The sequence below is a fragment of the Microcebus murinus genome, chromosome 9 (genome assembly GCF_040939455.1).
Source record: "Microcebus murinus isolate Inina chromosome 9, M.murinus_Inina_mat1.0, whole genome shotgun sequence".
NCBI lineage: Eukaryota > Metazoa > Chordata > Mammalia > Primates > Cheirogaleidae > Microcebus > Microcebus murinus.
Window position 1 is genome coordinate 32869729 of NC_134112.1, and position 21431 is coordinate 32891159.

At 38.3% G+C, this 21431-nt stretch overlaps 1 protein-coding gene across 11 annotated transcripts in view; it reads right to left on the reverse strand.

Moving 5' to 3' along the window:
* Positions 1-16835, reverse strand: part of HDAC9 (histone deacetylase 9) — an 873646-nt gene extending 856811 nt beyond the window's left edge. For 5 of the 11 annotated variants that reach the window (XM_076006392.1, XM_020289863.2, XM_076006388.1 and 2 more), the window contains exon 1: positions 16623-16747. The gene's annotated coding sequence lies outside the window, so the exon portion shown is untranslated. Of the gene's footprint in view, positions 1-16622 lie in introns of all 11 variants that reach the window. The other 6 variants (XM_076006385.1, XM_076006381.1, XM_076006384.1 and 3 more) reach the window with 6 other exon arrangements.
* Between the last annotated feature and the right edge of the window lie 4596 nt (positions 16836-21431).

A 21431-nucleotide genomic window follows, 5' to 3' on the forward strand; every position in this document is an offset into this window, starting at 1 on the left:
TATTCAGCAGGGCAAATGCTAGTAGTCTCTCCCACACACCTACATTTGATATTGCTGAGGATATCCATTCATTTATTCAAAATTTACCAAACACTTTCTATGGAGAATTTCTGGGATTTAGTTGTAGAGATTTACAAAAAGAAAAAAACACAAAAAAGGCACAAGACCTATCCCTCAAAAGTTCTCAGTCTCTACACGAAAAGAAAGAAAAATAAACAGTTAGTTACCATTTAAGGTGACAAGGGATGGTTTTGCTTCTAACCTACACATGGTAGAAGCCAGGGAAGTGGAGGCAGCAAAGCAGGATCAAGACTGTGACGTGCTGTTCAGTCTAAAATATCACAGTTGAGTACACCCAGCCCACCATATTTTATTTAAAATAAAAATTAAACAATATAAAATATAACACTAACATGTGCACTCAAAAGAGCTTTTTTTTAGAATTTCTGATTGCAAAATTTGGTTAAGCTCATGAAAATTAATCTCTTTTCATTTAGAAGGATGCTCCTGCTTGGCTAAGGAGAATCTACCTAATCCCCCTCTTAAGTAATCCAACACTGCTGTAAAAGAAGGGATTCCAGAGGATGTGATATATGAACTAAAGCCCAAAAGAAAATTAGGAATTGAGGAAATGGAAGTGAGAAGGGAAGAGCAGATAGGATTTTTCTGGTAGAAATGTATATTCTAGCTGCAAGGGAAGCTAAGAAATATCATCTATATTCTCTAGGTATTTGTCCCCAACTAAAGTTCAGACTCTGTTCTTAAAAGACTATAAATTATTTATATTTTGGTTCACTTTTACAAGAGAATATAAATGAATAATAAGACTGAGAGAGGACATGGAACTCCTGGAACAGTCAGTAGATTAGTCTATTAGCACAAGGGAGAGAGAGACAGGTAGGGCATGGGCAAAGACTAAAGTACCAGGAAATAAGACCAGAGAGCCCAGCACAGGGTAGATCATGAAGAATCTTGAGTGGAAAGGAGTTTCTCTTTATTTTTTGTTTTGTCCCACAGGTTTTTGGGGTGTTTTTTTTTTAAGTTTAATTCACATACCTAAAAATTGCCCTTTTAAACTGTGCAATTTAGTGATTTTTTTTAGTATATTCAGAGTTGTACAACCATCAGCTCCATCTAATTCCAAAACATTTTTATTACCAAAAGAAGAAATCCCATATCCATTAGTAGTCATACCCCATTTTCCCTCCCCTGAGCCCCTGGCAACTACTACTCTAGTTTTAATCTCTGGGCATTTCATATAAATGAAATTGTACAATATGTGGCCTGATATGTGTGGCTGCTTTCACTCAGCATAATGTTTTCAAGGTTCATCCACGTGTAGCATAAATCAGTGTTTCGTTCCTTTTGATGGCCCGGTAATATTCCACTATGAGGCTATATCACATTTTGTTTATCTACTCATCAGGTAATGGATGAACAGAGTCTTAAAAAAATTGAATACCACGCTGTGGGGGAGACTGCTAGTTGTCTCACAGTATCCCTTTTCCCTACTGTCTTCAGACACAGAGCGTCTGAACTTTATATAAGTTTATATCCTATGGCCAGATCTTTGTCATACGGTACAATTCCTAGCTGCAGGGGAGGCTAAGAAATATCATCTATATTTTCTAGGGATTTGTCCCTAGCTAAAACTCAGATTCTGTTCTTAAAAGTCTATAAATTATTTATATTTTGGTTCAATTTTACAAGAGAATATAAATATGGCCTAACCTTTATGCTTGAACATTGGAAATGTAGCGATGTAACATTGCCACAGTTTTGGCTTCATGGTGCTGATTATTTATGACAGTGCTGAAGAAAGTTAAAATAATTTTAATTTGTTCTTAAAAAATTATTTTCCTAAGAATTCTAAAGTAACTCTAGTCTTCTTGCCATGCTTAACAACTAGCTTTCAAAAGACTGCATTAAAAACTCAAATTACAAAATTAAAAAAATCATTGACATATTCCCACAGCATATGGAACTATACCACCTCAAGGATTCTTTTAAATTATCACAGTCAATTGTGCCCTTACTGCCAGAAAATTCTTAAAGTAACTAGATGTATTCACTATAGCAAGTTGTGCTCCTGAATTTTGACACTTCATTCTCGTATTAGTTCACAGTACTATATTTTATCATTCAAATACAAGATAGGATTAAAAATAAAATAATTTACCAGCACTTAGTTCACTACTACTGATATATGCACATTCTCAAGGCCTATCCATGAGATACAGAACCTCTTAAATAAATAAAAAAGAGGAAAAATCCATAAAAAGTGATCCAATTTAAAATACAGTAATTTATGAGCTGTTTTATGATCACTCACATCTACTAAATTCAAGAGTATATTATTTCAAAGCTACTTGGCTTCTATCCTTCTTTAAAAACATGGTATTTTCCTATAGTAGCATCTTTTATCCACTTAACAGTATGTAAATTATTATGTTCAACAAATTTAACTTCTTAATTTATGACTGGCTTGCCTTAAGAATGGTTTTGAATGGCTAGGGCAGTGATAAGAATCATCAAACATAATATAGTATAAAATTGACTATGCAAACTTGATTTTTAAAAATACATTTACAATACAAAGTATTAATTTAATAAAATTTGGAACCTGCTAAAAAGAAGGAAGCAGAATATCACAATAAACTATATTAAATTGAGTATTAAATACTTAAGTGGTCTCCAAAATTATATTGACCAACAAGAGTTTACATGAGAGAGAAAAGAAATAGAGGACACCCACTTCCAATCAACATAGAGTAAAAGGGACCAGAATTGCCTGCCTGCCTAAAAAACAAAAGTTCTATAGAAAATATATGAAAGAACAGTTTTTAAGATACTGGATACTGGACAATAATACTTGAGAAATGGGAAAAATATGATGAGGTGAATTCTAAGGAATGAAAAACTGATGACATGAGCCTTCTGATTGTCCCAGCTTTCAGATCACAGCCCAGGAGAGGAAAATTCAGGCAGTATCCAGCATAATTCCTGAATTGAGAAGATGAATCTGAGAAACTAGGGTTATCAAGGCAACTAGAAATCACAAGACACAGTACTGGAGAAAGAAGAGCTGAACACAGATTGCTAGAGATCTGTAAATGATCCTCCTTGGATATTCAGCAGAGTGCTGATAAGCACATGCATGTGAGAAAACAACCCAACATCAAGAAAAGAACCATCTGAAAGGATTAGTGGCAATAGTACCCAGAGCTCACCTAAGGCTGGGAATTGTGCCTGTTCCCCTCAACCAGACCAGAAAACATCATAATTCATAAAGTGTTGGGTAGAGTACTCAGAAACTTATCTCAAAAACAAGAAAAAATGCTCAAGAAGATTTACAGGGATATAAAAATATTCAGTACCCAACAAAGTAAAATTTACAATGTCTGGCATCCATCAAATATTACCAGGCATCCAAAGTAGGAAATCCCCACAGCAAGGATTAAAAAAATCAAACAAACAAAATTGACCAAGAACCGAAAAAGACATTAAAATTTGCAAACAAGATCATTAAAAGTTATCATAAATATATTATGTATGTTCAAAAATTTAAATAGAGACATGGAAGATTTTAAAGCACCCAAATTAAATGTAAAAGATGAAAAATACAATATGTGAGACGAAAAACACACTAAGTATGAGTACTGATAGTGAACTTGAAGACACAGCAATATAAACTACCCAAAATGTAACATAGAGGACAAAAAAAAAGAATAAAAAATATATAAACAGAGCATCAGTGATTCTAATATACATGCAATTGGAGTCCCTAAAGGACGGTAAAAAAAGGAGGGAAACCTAAAAATATCTGAAGAAATAATTACTAATTTTTTTTTTCAAACTTGATGGAAACTATAAATCCATAAGGTCTAAGAAGCTCAATGAACCCAAAGCACAGTAAACATGAAGGAAGCTATGCCAAGACATATCATAATCAAATTGTTTAAAACCAGTGATAAAGAGAAAATGTTATAGGACATGGTATCTATAAAAAAGAACAAAATAAGGTTGATGGCAGATTTCTCATAAAAACCAATGCAAGTGAGAAAACTGTTAAGTGTTAAAAGGAAAAAAAAATCAATTTAGAATTCTATATACAACAAAATTTTACAAAAATGAAGTTAAATAAAGATGCTTTCAGAAATATGAAAGCTGAAAGGAATCATCACCAGTAAACCTGTGCTAGAAGGAATGTTTAAAGTCCTTCAAGCAGAAGGAAAATAATTCTAGATGGAAATTTAGATATACACAAAGGAATGAAGAGGACTAACATGGTGGCCGCTTGAGTAAATACAAAAGATTTTTGTATTATGAAAATCTATTTAAATGATTTTTACTGTTTTAACAAAAATAACAATATGGTAAAGGTTTTCTATATATATATGAAAAAGAGAATAAGGTACAAAATAAATTTTAATTTATTTCATTAGTTACTTGAAAATTATAAATTTGCACAAGAATATTTCAAATCTGCTAGTCAGTGAAATTAAAACTATAGCCACTATTCTGAAATCCCATTCCATTTAGTCAGTACTTTCCCATTTGGTTTGAGTTGTCTTAGCATTCTGCTTTTGAAAATAGAAGTTGAATTTATTATATTCATTTTCATAGAGAAAAGGTAGTAAATCTAAAAGGATGCTCTTAGAGAAAAAGTAGTAAATCTCTTTACTACTTGTTACTACAAGTTAACTCAAAAGTTTAGGCAATGGCCTTTGCTGAACTTTATAAATAAAAGCAAACAACTATTGCTTACATTGTAATACTAAACCTCATCTGATTTTTATTTTAACACAGGTAACTTTTAAAAATTGGGTCAAATACATAAGTAGGAGATTTAAGAATATATTTATAGCACAAGTCACAAAAGAAAGTTCCCTTCCTTGTTCCCCCCACCTGCCCAAAATGAACATAATGTATAATTCACATCATTAGGGCTTCTTAGGAGAAATTTTACAAACAAGGTTAGGGGGAGAAGATAACAAAGCAATACTAACTTCTCACCATCAAGAGGCAAGAAAGCAATAATAAAATCAAAGCACAACTGCAGATTCAGAGTATAAAATTCTATGTATTGCTAAAGACATTCTCCTATTTGTGAAACCTATTCATGAACATATCTACAAGTTTTTCAATGAGTAACGATGTGCTGGAATGAAAGTGGAAATAGAGAAATACAGAGGAGATGCATCTTTTGGGTACTGAGGGAAAGGTAGGCTCCACGATGAATGACTAGTACAGACAATATTACCTTGCAAGAGGGGTTAACTCATCCATAAAGTATAGTTAACAGTCTTTTGTATATATCACTATGAACAGAAATACAGTTGCACATTCAAATTTGGGAACTACTAAGCTAGACTAAAAGAATGAACAAAAGGCAAGTTTCCATGCTGAAGTCTATGCATTCATATTCTGGCATATAAGACAACTATTAAATCTCTAGCAGTAAATAGAAAATGAGTGGAAAATTCTAAAGTATTTCTGCTTGTCAGCAGAGCTTATTTCAACTTATTTGCATAGTTAGCCTCTATAACCATTACATATTACTACATTTAATATTATTTTATGAATTAAATGAGATAATAGATATGAGTATATCCAATACCAAGGTTCAATATATATCTGATAGATTTTAATCTAAGTCTTGCTGTAGCACACCCACAAGTTTCATAAAAGATCTCTGCCACTTGCAGGAAGCAATTCCTGCCTTTCTAAATGGACAGTCCTTGTATTGATTTCATGAATTTTGGCAACAGCTGTGAAACTTGTTATCATGGGATTACATCTTCTGTAAGGATTTTGTTCAAATATGTTTAAATGCATCTGATGCTTCTTCTTCATTCTTCTGTACCAGAAAGGTTAAAAAGGCAAGATAAAGAAATCAATAGGAGAGAAGGAATGTTCAAAGACATTTTAAAAAATATAATAAATCTGAAATCTGCCCAGAATATCAGCAGACATTAGTACATAATATCGAATATGGGCTAGCATAGCACAAACACCAGAAATTATAACAATTATAGCAGTATTAACAATAATAATAATATAGGCTGGGTGTGGTGGCTTATGGCTGTAATTCCAGCACTTTGGGAGGCTGAGGTGGGAGGCCAGGAGTTCAAGACCAGCCTGGGAAACAAGCAAGATCCTATCTCTATAAAAATAAATTAAAAATTAGCCAGGTGTGATGGCATGCGCCTGTAGACCTAGCTACTTAGGAGGCAGAGGTGGGAACATCGCTTCAGCCCAGGAGTTCAAGGTTACAGTGAGCCATGATGAAGCCACTGCACTCCAGCTTAGGTGACAGTGTGAGACCCTGTCTCTAAAAATAATAATAATAATAATGCAGATAATCCAAGTTTAAATGGCTTAATAGTAAATAAAAGGATTAAAACAGAATAGCAAATGCAAGGAAACCTGAGTCATTAAAAAAAAAGACAAAAGTATATATAAAACTTATTTGGTAAAGTAGTAAGTGTCAGGCCTCTAGCCTAATCAAGAAATGATGAAAAACCAAATCAGATGGTGGGGTAAATAAAGAGATGACATGCAATGTTACTGGTCATTTAGGAAAAGAATGAAACTAACGTGGTAGAATATGCTACTCTGTTTTTAAAGTGATATGATTTCCTTCACCATCCAGTAACAACAAAATCTAATGAATACATCTAATTACAATAAAAAATATAGTAATATTGGATATATGGGCAAATGAGTCTGAGAATAGAGGCTTTATCATCTAAACCTGTGCTGTTCATTAGCCTCATTTGATTACTTAATAATTAAAATTAGATAAAAGTAAATTCAGGCTCTTGACTACATTAAGTAAATTTCAAGTGGTCAAAGACCACATATGCCTAGTGGTTACAGTATTGGAGAGCACAGATACAGAATATTTCCAACATCATGGGAAATTCTACTGGACAGCACTGATCTAAAACAACTGTTAGAAGTGCCCTGTGTATAACAGACGAGATCTAAAAGAACACACACACACACACAAAACCAATAGTCATCCATCCTTTAATTCAGAACATTTATTGAGCATTTCTCATGTGAGAGTTGCTGTGCTAAACATTCAGAGACCACAAAGTAAAACAAAATAGTCCCTGCCCTCAAGGAGATCACAGTGTAATAGGAAATAACAACATATAACCAACATATAAATAACATTTGCTAGGCACCAACTGTAAGAAATGTACTATAGAAGAAGACAAAAAACAGTAAGCATGTAGTCTTTGACCTCAAGGAGCTTACAATCTAGTTAACCACACACAACATGAAGTAAGATGTAAAATGTTTTAGTGGCAAATTAACATTTGCAACTGTGTGCTTCAAACTGAGATCCATGAGTCTGATATAGAATTTTTTTCCATTTTGGTATTTCATTGGGATGAAAATCTTATATATATATATAAATTTATTCTAATCAATTTCTGAATAAGCATTTTAAAACTACTGCCACCGAATTTTCATTCTGTTTTTTGCCATTGGTGCTTTTAATCATGCATGTACAAAGTGAAGGCCAAATAATATATAGTTTGCTAATCAAATAAAGTCCAATCAAAGAAATGGTGAGGATAAATTGAATCATTACAGAACACATGGTAGTATATCCAAAAGTACCTGCATTATAGTGGTTAAAATCATCATCATGTTGAGTATGAAGATAATACACGCATCCTATCTCTGTGTAGTTTCTACACAATCTGTTCTCCATTTCAGCAATCTTTGGATATGACTTACACATTTGATTTAGAATTCAATAACTCCACAATGCTAATCACATTTTCAAGAGAACAAAAAAAAAATGTTATAGACTTCCTGGGTGACATCTCATTAAAAATGACATTTGAGGATTATTTACTGGTAGAATTTTGGTCCTGTGCAAAGTCTGAATACCCTGAACCAGCAAAACAAAGCCTTGAAGTTAATATCGTTTGTTTTTAATCTACTTTTAAAAGGACATTTTCTGTATTATACTGATTGTAAAATGTAGAAACAGATTTAAAAAGGACAGATTCTGAGGCTATATCTTTATAACCCTCAAAGTCAACACTGGCAATGTAATTTACAACAATACTGCATCATTTGCCACATAAGTCAATGTTGTTTCTTTTAATTTCATCAGTTCTGTTATTTATATTTGATATTTATTTGGTCATTGGCTTTGGTTTTATAATTTATGAAATCCATAAGCAAAATTTTTTATCTTTTATGTTCCTCCATACTTAAGTAAAACGTTTAATGAAAGTAAGTTCACATTGTGCAGACAGTAGTCTTAGCCAAAACCAGCCCATTCTTCCCTGTGGTGTTTTATCTTGAAATGGTGCCCATTAGGAAGCCAAATCTTCTCTGCCTTCCTTTCCATTATGCATGGAGAACCATGGATTTCTAGGGGCCACAGAATAATTGCCAAGAGACCACAAATACATATGTAAATAGATCCGTATATTAAATGTACTATAATACTACATTTCAAAAATATAAATATGCTATTCTGGGTAAAAAAATGCAAATTCTTTTTAAAGACTTCACTATTATAGTAGCTTTTCACTATGGGTTTTCTCAATTAATACTAGAACTCAATTTGTAATCCTGTGAAAACACAGCCATAACTCTAAACTACTACAGGAATTTAGAGCAAAGAAAGATCATGGTGAGCTGCAGCAATCAGAGGAGCATCACTAAAGAGGTGAGACATACATTGGGTCTAGGGCAAAAGTGGAGCAGAGAAGGTACAGCTTCCTAATGGGCATACTCTGAATAGAACCCCTGTTGAATGAAAGTCTGATTTTGGCTAAGATGACCACTGATAGAAACCTGTAGTATTTAATCTCTTTCAATTGCCAAGAAGCAGAGACTCAATTTATAGATAGCTTACTGCTCACATAACTCCAGAAAAATCAGTGGTAGAACCAGCCCTGAGAATGATGGGGTACAGGAACTGAAAAACTAAAATGCTGTTCTTATTTTCTCTCTCTCTCTCTCTCAGTCTCTCTCTCTTTCTCTCGTCTTGATTTTTCTTTACTTGTTGATGTATCCTCTCAGGCTGGCCATACCCATTTATCTAAAATCTCCCCACCTGGGTAGCTCCAACTTAGGACTTAAATCCTTAAAGACTTACTTAGTGCAAGGCAGGAAGTGGCAACAGTTAAAAATGTAAAGGTAATAAAGATAGGCTAGGTCCAGACTGTAAAAGAATTGGTGTCATGCTAAGGAATTTGAGCTTTTAAAGTCAAACGTGGCCTAAGCTGGTTTAGGAAATCTAAAACCTATATGAAGAAATAAGTTTATTTCAAGATTTCCTGAGCTGCAGTGTGCTCTGGAATAGATTATTACAGTCTACCCCAATCAGGCTGGGGGTTGCTCACAATTTCCCTCTTTGTGAATAGTACTATTCCAGAAGGGTAGACACCTAGACCCAGATGGAGCAACCACAGTACCCCATCTCCCTGGCCCCAGTGGAGTGGTCCATAGGTATGTAACTCATTGATTAATAACACAATCCAATCAGAGGGCTTTCTTGAGGTATTCAGTTTAAAATGTTAACATTTTGAATCAGATACCCAGGGAAATATTAAAGGCTTCCTCATACTGTGCTGGGATGTAGAGTACAACTCAGTAAAATTAACAGAAAATAGAAGCAATTTCCTGGGTCCCACACTGAGTTTGTATTTTACAGTGGAGCAGCAAGGGGATCTGGGCCAATGATTTTGATCAATGGAACTACATCCATTTAAAGAAGAGATTTGAGTACATAAAACAGAAGAAGAAAGTAGACTATCTATGAATAGAATTCAGAAGCACCACAGAGTAAAAAGAGGGACTGAGTAATAGAAGAACAAAGGAAGAATGTCTCAATAGACTTTTCAAGATCAAAACAGTGGCATCTACTGAAAAAGCTATAGAAAAAAACCCTATGGCCAAAGACGCAATGAGAATTCATAATGTTTCCTGATTTAATTTAATAGTAGAAATCTACATACAGGAAAGAAAGGAGACACAGAGCTTTTGATTTTAACCAAAATGATAAGTAGAAATAAAAAGGTACAGCCTCCACTTCCCATTCTTACTTTTAGATCTAAGAGAAACCTATAATGTGTACTTCCTGCTGGGACAATAAAAGAAGGCATGATACAGCACACTCTCTCACTCCTCTCTTTAACCCTCATCTTCCAGTATCCAGTTCTCTCAAGGTGAGTGAAGGAGCCCAAGAGCAACTGTAGCACTGACATTCACTTCAATGGGAATAACAGCTTTCGCCCTGGAAACTTCCTTTACTGCTTGTGAGCATGAGATGCTTACTACAAGACTGTGGGCTCTGGAATCACACTTGGATTCAAATCCTAATGTAACCCCTAGCTGAATGACCCTTGGCAAAGTATTTAACCTTTCAAAATCTCCGTATACCTTTGGGCGGTGGTCAGGGGGGTTAAGGGAGGTGGAACTAGGAAAATAGGAATTAAGCTGCCAGAGTTTCAGATACAGAATAGATTAAATCATTCCTTCAAAGTGCTTTAGGATATACTGTGTTCGATAAACACCCCCAAGCCCCTACACAGCACCCCATAGTCACTGGGCCGTAGATATAGCACAATGGATCTGCAATGGTCCTTGGCTCTGCTCCCTCCCTATAAAATGAGGGGAGGCCACGCTGCAGGCCTCCAAATCACAGCACTGGTTCCCTGCAAGGATTAGTGGAATCAGTCCCTTAAAAGTCTTTTGCATGTGGCATATATTAAGGATTAATTAAGTCAATTCTCAGTGCAAGTGATTCATCTTTTAAAAGGCTTCTACTGTTTTCTTACCACTACCATTCCTAAATGGGGACCCACTACCATCATTCTCCTAAATCCTGGAAGAGCTTTCTTTCCAAGGAGTCACACAACTCCAGTCACTTTTCAATTCAATCCTATCTCCAGATGGTTATCATGCCTATCCTGGTCAAAATCATTTCATTAAGCAATCATTCGCTCACATTTTTCCTTTTTCTTTCCCTCAGTAGTGGATACCTGTCATTCTTTTTGGCCCTGAACTATGGGACTCCATTATTACATAGGGAAAATCCTCTCTTTAAAAGACAGAACCACCTCAAAGAGCTAAAAATAGAAATACCATTCGATCCAGCAATAGCATTATTAGGCATCTACCCAAAAGAGCATAAGACATTCTATTATAAAGACATCTGCACCCGAATGTTTATGGCAGCACAATTCACTATTGCAAGGACATGGAAACAACCCAAGTGCCCATCAATTCATGAGTGGATTATAAAAATTTGGTATATGTTTACAATGGAATGTTACTCAATTCTAAGAAACGACAGTGAGCTAGCACTGCTTATATTATCCTGGATTAAGATTAAGCCCATTATTCAAAGTGAGGCGACACAAGATCAGGAAAATTGGCTCCACATGTACTCCCATCAAATTGGTACTGACTGATTAACCCTATGGTGCTCAAATGGTGGTGGTGTTCACCAGGGATTCAGGGGTTGTGGGGGTAGACCCACATCTAAGGGATGTAATGAGCATTGTGGAGGGGAAGGGCATACCTCTAACCCCAGCTAGGGAGAGGCAAAGATATAAAATGCAACCAAAATGTTCATACTTTCATATTTTCTTGAAATAAAAAAAAATACAGAACCCACCTTTCACTATAGAAGCTGGTGTGCCAGCAGCGACAGCAAAGGTATCTTAGAGGATCAGTTCTGCAGAGGAATTTAGAGCCTTGTTTCTGATTGAGTGGCTGCCAAGCCAGGTCTTCTGACTCTACCGGAAGATTCTATGAGCTGGTCAATGTGATACACACATCCTAAGTTGACCTCCAAAGAGTCATGCCCTTGTATAGTCTGATGTCACTCCCATTCTCATGTTATATAAGACTCTGTCTTATGTGATTGGAGTAAGAGGGACTTCCTTGCTGGCTTTGAAAAAGTAAGCTGCCATGGTATAAGAGTACCTGTGGGAGGGGTTACTACTTGGCAAAGAACAGTAAGTGGCCTCTAACAGCTGAGAGTGACCTCTGGCTGATAGTCGGCAAATGGAGTCTTCAGTCCTAAAACCACAAGCAGATAAATTCTGCCAACAATATAAGGGAGCTTGGCAGTGGATCTCTTCCCAGCTGATCCTCTGATGAGACTGCAACCCTGACAACACATGATGAGACCTCTGAGCAGAGGACATGGTTGAGGTATGTGTGGACTCCTGAGCAATGAAACTGAGATAATAAAGGTGTGCTATGTTAAGCTGCTAAATCTGTGGTAATGTGTTACACAGCAATAGAAAAAAATACAGTCAATATATTCTAATAAATTTATTTGATGCTTAAATTAAGTAAAGTCAGTTTCCATTACTTGCTACTGAATACTTTGAGCAATATATAGTCTATCCAAATCTTACCGTCCTTTCAGTAGCCAGTTCAAATTTCAATCTTCACTATTCTACTCAAATAAGACCAGTCCATAGCCATCTCCTTCTTATCACAGCTTCTGTAGAAATGGGAAGAAAGTACCATTTCCAGCAACCTGAATTCTCCTCAATCTCACCAGCAGCATGCTATATTCTCTCTAGTGCAGCAAGAATAGTCAGGAGTTTTCCTCACTTTGAAGCTCTAAACAGAATTCATTGTAGGAAATAGGAAATCACACTTGAACTTTCTTTGCAGTATTTCACATTTTAAATGATTTGAATGAGCTCCTATAAACCACATATTTAGGGAAACGGACAGTAACACATATTTTTTAACAGAAAGCTCTTAGTACTGTATGCTTATTCAAAAATGCTTGTGTAAGATTACATATTACCATTTTCTATGAAATCACAATGCTTTCTTCTGCACCCTGGATAATATATTCTACTTTTGAGTGTAACAATGCAATATCATAAGTCTATCACTTTGGGGACTCCACATCATGTGGGAAGTTATCTTGAAAAATTCTAGTGAGGTTTGGAGGAGAGAGGATTTGGCAGGATGAAGGAAAAGAACTAAGTTTTTGTCCATTTTCTCTTTTATTCAGACTTGAGGTCTACATGGACACAAATGACTAGTAATTCCATAAGCCCTCTATTTACTATGATATCTATAAGTTCAGTGAAAGAAGCAGAGCTAATAAGAGAAAGAGGGTGTCCTGACCCCCAAAACATGATCCCTGACTGATACTGGTAGTCTCTAGAGTGGGCACTACATTACTATCCTCCGTGAATATTTTGTCTTCCCAAGGTTCTTAGTTCTCTTGCCGGTGAGGCTGATGCTCCTCAAGTTTGAAAGAAAATGCGGATAAGCCTCAAGGGTGTTTGATTATTAAAGGGCTATATGTTGGTTGATAAGGCAAGGCCAATGGGGGCAGAACAATAGTCGGGCTTTGGCTTGATTGGAAGAATGAATACCCCTCAGAGGGGTGTGTGTGTGAGCATATTTATTTGTTTTAACACTACATATAAGAGTCATGGTTCCCTCCCCATCAGCAGGCAACTCTAAGGGCCCATCCCCTTACGACTTAATTGACTATATGATCTGCACATATATAAAGATGAGCATTATAAAACTCTAGGAAAATATAAATTTGTAAAATTATCATAAGATAGCCACAGGAGCAGCTTGATCTTGTAATAAAGATACAGGATATATAGATGTTATCCTCAGCGTCACACAGATTCACTATTGCATAACCTTGGATCTATCAGTGTACCTGTTGCCTCCTTCCTAAAATGAGAACAATATGTCACCCTACCTCTCTCTCAAATGTTCTAAGGAATTATCAAGAAATATAAGAGTTATAACACAACAAGCTAGAAAACAATTGTATGTATGCAATTGATGTGTGCAATGAAAATTAACTATGAGTATTAAAATTAAGTATTTTCTTTCTTTTTTGAAAGAAAAAGGCTTCAAGTATAAAAGCCCCTACCAACTTAAATGTTAATATAAACTACATTTTAAAACAAACAAAAAATCCATTGAAGCAAAAATAAAAAACCACATTTGGATGTAATAACAAAAAATGTCCATAACTACAATATTTCACTAATGAGAAGGTACAGATGCTACATACAGAAGGATTTTATGATGTCCATATGTTTCTCAAATGACTCTCCTTGTTAGCTATTTCTCCATATCTCTATTTAAGAATAACCTACACCTTCCCTGCTGAGCAGATATAAATTATGATATGTTGTAATATTTAAACAAATTCAAAAAAGAAGTAATTCTAATAAAAAATGAAAGCTATTTAAACCTAGATGCAGATGGTAATAAAAATCTGAATTATGGGTATCATTTGAATTAGTTAATTGAACAGATTTTTATCTGGTCAGTTGGCCTTAAGATTTAAAACTCTTTAAAAACTCAAATAGAGTTAATCTGTATCTTAAATAAATATAATAATTAATTATTTATATATAGTGGCAGTAACTTCATAAAGCAACTCACTCTGCTATAATAATGGTCATGGTTAATTTAGCCATAAAACAATCAAAAATATCTATAACCATGGTTAAAAACTACCTTTTAATTTCAGAGCCATCATTATTTCCACAGAGGACAGCAGTTTAGTATGCTAAACACTCTCTAGTCAAAGTATTAGTCTTGACTACTTTCCAATAAAGGCCAGTCCAATAGGCTGAACTGCAGAGAAACAAGAAGACTGAGGTAAAAACAAAATAAAAATAAAAATCTGTCTCCTACCCATAAACTGTTATTTAATTTAAAACTATTAACTTCCTTCTGCATAACCTTATGTGCATCTAATCACATCCATTCTGTAGTGAAGATTACCAGTTCAGGAGCAGAGCTGGGAATGCATCTCTCTCTCTGGCTAGCAGCCTATCAAAGGTCAGACTCAGGATTCCCACCATCCATGCACCCCTTTTGTAGCTGAAACATATATGAAAACATTAGCTTTTTCCTACACAAAACATGACATGTTCCAAGAAAATGTGCCTGAGATGTGCCCCATTCAAACAAAATGGATGAGAATAAATTACAAGCAAGTTTTACAACTAACCAAATTACATTCTTTTGGAAATACAATACTCTTATTAAGCATCTTAAATATGAATGGTTTCCAGAAGGAATGTCAGTAATTTGATGTTTGGGTGATTAAACTGGAACAGTGGTTTAAAAAGATAAGGAGTACTAAATATTTGTGGTAAAAGCCAAATACATTAAATAACAAATTTTCAGTCACAATAATTTCTGTAATAAATATCAAAGTATCAAAGACAAGTTCAAAAGATATCCTATAAACATGATTTTTAATTTATTAACTGCAACTTACGCTGTGCTGTTATTAATTACAAGATTAAAAGATTACTGGGGCAGCAGAAAATAACATCTAGACCTTTTCAAATGTCAAAAGGTTTTCTCTCCCATTATTTTTTCTTTAACATAGGTTCTCTATGTATTTACTCCCTCTTTCCTAGATTTCAATACCGCCTGCAAGATTTGAAAACATGACTGCGCTTCGAATACTTGGAATTCTTAAATCTTACTCTTTATGACCAATCTTAGCACATCAAGAGTATTTAGTTGGATAATCATTGTTATATCATTTTGAGAGGAAAAAAGAATTAACTCTTCACTTTCTTTTCTGGTAGAAGTTAAACTTTTTAAACCCTTCTTATCCTACTCCCATATTTCACACACACACAGATATCTCATTTCTCACAGAATTTCAAAATGCTATCGTTACTTAATCTAAAAGTTGCTTTTACGAGATTACACACGCCTCCTGACAGAAAAAAAAAAAAAAAAAAAAAAGACAGATCTTCCTGAAATTAGAGCATAGGAGACTCACTAGAAAATTTTCCCAAGTCCACAACACAGGAACGGCATCCTCAGCTCCCCGCCGCAGGCCACCTCTCCTGACAACCGCGCCTCGGCTCCGGGAGGCAGCTCGGTCCCACTCTGTCACGCCACACACACAGGCCTGACACCAGCACCTCTCGCTGCGGACAAGTGGGCGACGGCGTCGAAGCCAGACAAACGCTGCCAGCCAGCCGGGCGCTCAGGGAACGCCCCCGTCCCCGCTCTCTCTAGTCCCCACTGTGACACCCTCAGGTGGCGTTCAGTTAAACCAGTTTACCTCAGTAAGCTTACGATTCTCCTTCCACTAGCCAAGGAACTGCTTTATCTCCCATCCCCCAGCACCCTGAACTTTTCTCAAAACCCTGTATTCCGATGTGAAGACTTGAAACTGAAGTCCCCACGAAACACCGCAGGTACCCCCATTAAGCACTGCTCCCCTCAAGCAACACGTTGGCAGCACAAACTTTTCATTCACAGCTCGGCTCCGAGACGAACTGGGTGTGTATTTGGGGGCGGGGGAGAATCGTGCCACCGACCCCTCGCCTCGGTTTGCCTTGCCAAACGCCAGGGTCTGCACCACAAAGATCACCTAGCCCCCAACTTCTGACAAAGGTTCCCTTAAACCCACCAGTCTCTGGGTTGCGAGATGCCAGGCAAGTGGCATCAGAGTCCGGACGGAGGTGCCGTTAACCGAGGGAGCCCGAGCAGGGACTGCAGCGGCGCATCCGGAGGACCGGTGGCCCCCAATTCCCAGGGCTTTCCCCGGCACCAGCTGGGGACCCCGCGAAGGTGCCACTCACCTCCGCCAGCTCCTGCTGAGGCTGTCGTGCCCTCCTTCGCTCCGCGGCGGCGACCTCCTAACTTCTCCCCCTTCCCCAAACAGCCATCTTTCGAGGAGGAGAAGAGAATGGCGAGGCAGGAAGCAAAAGGGGGCTTGAAAGTTGACTCGAGGACCGCCGCTGTTCCTCCAGCAGGGACTTACCGGCCGCGGCAGGCGCCGGAGGAGGAGACGGCGGCGAGAGCGGCGGGCGCGGCGGGGCAGGCTCGGTGCGCGCTGCGCGGTGTGCAGGACGCGCCGCCGCCGCCACCGCCGCCGCCGCCGCCGCCGCGCGGGGGGAGCTCTGGAGGGCGGCAGCGGGCGGCTGCGAGCTGCGAGCTGCGAGCTGAGCGGGCGGCGGCGCGCTGAGGATTTGCTAAAAATAGCACTTCTTGGGGAGGGGTGTGGGGGACGGAGGTGGGAGGAGAGGCTCGGCCGGGAGCCCCGGCGCGGCGGAGGCTGGGCGGGGCTGGGTGGGGAAAGGAGGAAGGACCCGCGGCCGGAGCGCGGGCCCAGGCGCCGGAGACCGCAAGGCCGGGAGACGCGGGCCGGAGAGGATGAGGGGTGCGGGGACACCTGGGCGCGCGGCCGAGGCTGGGGAAGGACGCGCGCGAGGCAGGAGGGCAGCGAAGGCCGCCTGGGGTGGAGCGGAGGAGACCTTGGGGCTGGAGCAGCGATTCGTCCCAGGGGAAGGACCGGGAAGCCTAAAACGACTTGGGGTTTCTGAAGCGAAATATGCCCACGCGAAGCGCGAGGTGGTGGTCAGGCGGCCGGCGCACACCACCCTCCTTGCCCGGCCCCTCGGCAGCCCGCGCCCGGGGCGGGGTAGGAGCCCGGCCGCGCCGCGCCCTCCCGCGCCCTCCCTGGCTCGGGGAGCCCGGGCCGCTCAGGTGCGCGCCCCGGGCTCCCGCGCCCTCCCTGGCTCGGGGAGCCCGGGCCGCTCAGGTGCGCGCCCCCAGCTCCGCGACTTCTTTTTAAAAGGAGGAGGAGGGAGCCCTGTGGCGCGGGACCTGGAACGTCCCCACATATGCCTGGAGCTTAAAGAATCATTCAAGGGAATTTTAAAAGAAAATGATACATTTGGGGTTTTTCAAAGGACCAAATGGGAAATGTGAGGAAATATGGTGACTGCTGTTGGAAACATGACTTAGGTTTGCCGCGTTTTAATGCAGAACTAAGAGCATCATCCACTCTGAAACCAACCCTGATAGAAGGCAGAGTTAGTAGGTCGGAGAATTGATGAGGAGGTGATTAATCTCTTTCAGTGGTTAGTATTTTTACCTTGGGGATTTTTTTTTTTTTACTGTTATAAATTAAGTCTCAGCTAGTATTGCTAATACCTACAGATTCCTTGATAAAGCGTACAACACTGAAAGATGTAAGGAAAAAGGTGGGGGAGAGGTGGCTAATGCTGACAGTTGATTACTCAAAGAGGCTAATATTTATGGTGTATATAATTTGACCCTCAAAAGAGTAAAAGCTAGTGTCTCTGCATGTATATTTATGTTTTTTCTCTACATCAGCTAAAACATAGCTAGATTATATAGATGGAACAAACAAGAGAGACCTAACCCAGTGCCCTCATTTTCAGAGGAGTAAACCAGGATCCAGGGGAATAACGTGATTTGCCCAAGGTCTCATAGTGGCAGGGTTCAGATTAAAACTCAGGATTAAAAACTGACTGCCAATGCCATAACACCAAGATAACTCGGAGAAAAAGAGGGGTATGGTGTCTGTAGTTAAATTTAAAAGAGTTCAGCATTCATAGTAGAATAAAAGTGTGTGATTGCTAGATTTAGCCCTCACTTTGCCCTAATCAGGAATTCACACTGCAGGGGTGGTCAACTAGCTTTAAATTTTAAAGGTCACACTCCTAAGGTTGTTGGTGTTAGAGCTTCTGCTAGCTTAACTTTTCCACATTAGGGATCCTGTTCATTGGCATGATAGATCTTAATAATGGGTTCTCATTTCATGGGTGAAATCAAGGATGTTGACTAAAATACTTTAGAGATACTTCTCATTTATACTATATATAAGCCAGAAATAAATATCTAGTGACCTTTCACCCTTTACCTTTCAAAATAGAGTCCTTTAAGACAGCGGTCCCCAACTTTTTGGCACCAGGGACTGGTTTCATGGAAGATAATTTTTCCAGGGGAGGAGACTGGCAGGGGTGGGGAGGTGCCGTAGTTCAGGCGGTGATGCCAGTGATGGGGAGTGCTGTGAGTGCAGATGAAGGCTTCCTGGCTCACCGTGGCTCACCTCCTGCTGTGCTCCCCCTTTCCTAAGTGTCATGGGGGTGGTGGAGCTCTGATGCCAGTTCCTAGGTTGGAAACCACAGCTTTTACAAATGGTAGTGTCCAGCTTTTTAAAAAAAATTGTAATGACTGTTTGCCTACCAGTGACTCTAAGGGAAACAACTCTCCCTCTGTTGTCTCCCAAGAAAACCTTTCATGTAAAGTGTAGTTGAAGCACATAAAAGGATATATCCCTGGGATTTCACTGGGCATCCAAAACAGACGTTTGTGTGATAAAGATGTATATGGCAAAATTTGAACTGAAACTTACTTTCCACTGTTAAAAAGGTGGTAGAGGGAGTAGTTAACCTTCATTCATTTATTTTTAATTATTTATGTCTACCACATCTAGGTCATTTTGCAATAGGGAACTGTCTTCCTCATCATTCTCCTGGATATTTGAATGCCAACTCTGAACAAGGTACTTGCTGGGTACTACTGGAGATTCGAATGTTTTAAGGTATGATTTAGTAGAAAAGATTATCATTTCTATTAAAGGTTTTGATTGGGTTCTCATACTCTCTGAACCTATATAATAGCATTTATGTCACTATAATTTTTTCTGGTTTTAGTCTTTCCTCAACTAAAGTATAGGAAGATAGAGATAACTCAATCACATTTTTTGTAGTTTTTTAAATAGCCTTTATTTTTTAGAACAGATTTATTTTTCAACAGCCTCCATCTACAGCAAGGAACAGTTTTAGATGTATAGAGAAATTAAGAAGATAGTACAGTTCACCCTTGAACAACACAGGGTTAGAGGTACCAACTTCCTGAGAAGTTGAAAATTCATGTGTATATAACTTCTAACTCCCCAAAAACCAAACTACTGATAGCCTACTGCTAACCAGAAGCATTACCGATAACATATATAGTCGATTAATACATATTTTGTATGTTATAGTTGTTAGGTACTATATTCTTAACAGTGAAATAACCTAGAGAAAAGAATTTTTTTAAAGAAACTCATGAGCAACAGAAAATATGTTTACTATTCATGAAATGGAAGTGGGCCAACATAAAGGTCTTCATCCTTATGTCTTCACATTGAATAAGTTGAGGAGGATGAAGAGGAGGAGGGGTTCGTCTTGCTGTCTCAGAGGTGAAAGAAAATCCGCATATAAGTGGACCCTTACAGCTCAACCCATATTGTTCAAGGGTCAATTGTACAAAGAATTCTAGTATACACATACATAACACACAATTTCCCCTGTTATTAACAACTTCAGTATGATACATTTGTTATGATTAGTGAACTGATATTGATACAATTATTAACTGAGTTCATCATATTTCCTTAGTTTTTATCTAATGTCCTTTTTCTTTTTCAGGATCACATCTAGGATACCACATTATATTTAGTCTCCTTAGGCTTCTGGCTGTGGAGCTTTCTTAGACTTTCCTTGTTTTTGATGACTATGACAGTTCTGAGGAGTACCGACTAGCAACATGATTTATCACTGTTAATGTCAATCTTAATCAACTAGCTGAGGTAGTATTCGTCAGGTTTTCCACTGTAAATTTACTCTTTTTCTCCTCCTTCACATTATACTCTTTAACCACTTCGGTACGGCGCTCGCTGGCTGCGAAACCTTGCCCACAGCCAGCACTCATAGTCCACACAATAGTTTGTGCTGTGCATTGACAATGAATCCGTTTTGGTCTTGTGTGATGAGGAAAACTTGAAAGCACTGAAAGCTTGTTTTACTTTACAGGCAGCTTTACTTGTAATGCAAATCAGAATAGGTAACATATACATATATGTTTTTATTACGTTATTTTTATTTTTTTTTTTTTTTTTTTTTTTTTTTTTGAGACAGAGTCTCACTTTGTTGCCCAGGCTAGAGTGAGTGCCGTGGCGTCAGCCTAGCTCACAGCAACCTCAATCTCCTGGGCTCAAGCGATCCTGCTGCCTCAGCCTCCCGAGTAGCTGGGACTACAGGCATGCGCCACCATGCCCGGCTTATTACGTTATTTTTAAATGTTCACAATTTTATTTTGATAAATGGAAAATTAGAAAAGTCAAGTTTTGTTTATTAATGCTAAAGTCGATGCTCGGCTGTGCGCCTTCATATCATGGCTGTCGGCTAAAGTCGACACTCGGCTGTGCGCGTTCATCTGTGGCTATCGACTACAGTCAATGCTCATATCGAAGTGGTTAAAAGGAAGCCACTGTGTGCAGCCTACATTTAAGGACTGAGGAGTTATGGCCCCGTGCTTTAGGGCAGATTATCTACATAATTTATTTGGAATTCTTGTATATTCATTAACTTTTTATCAACAGAGATTATCACAGTGCTCTCAGCATATAGGTTATTAATTCAAGTGGAATGCAAAAATAGGATTAATTAGGATTTTTCCCTCTAAGAAAGATAATAGGGTTCAGATGTCAGCAAGATGATGAAATACAACTTTCCGGTGCTTGTCTGTCTGTCTGCAAAACATCAGTTTGAACAACTATCCATGCACAAAAATATCATAAGAGCTAAGAACAC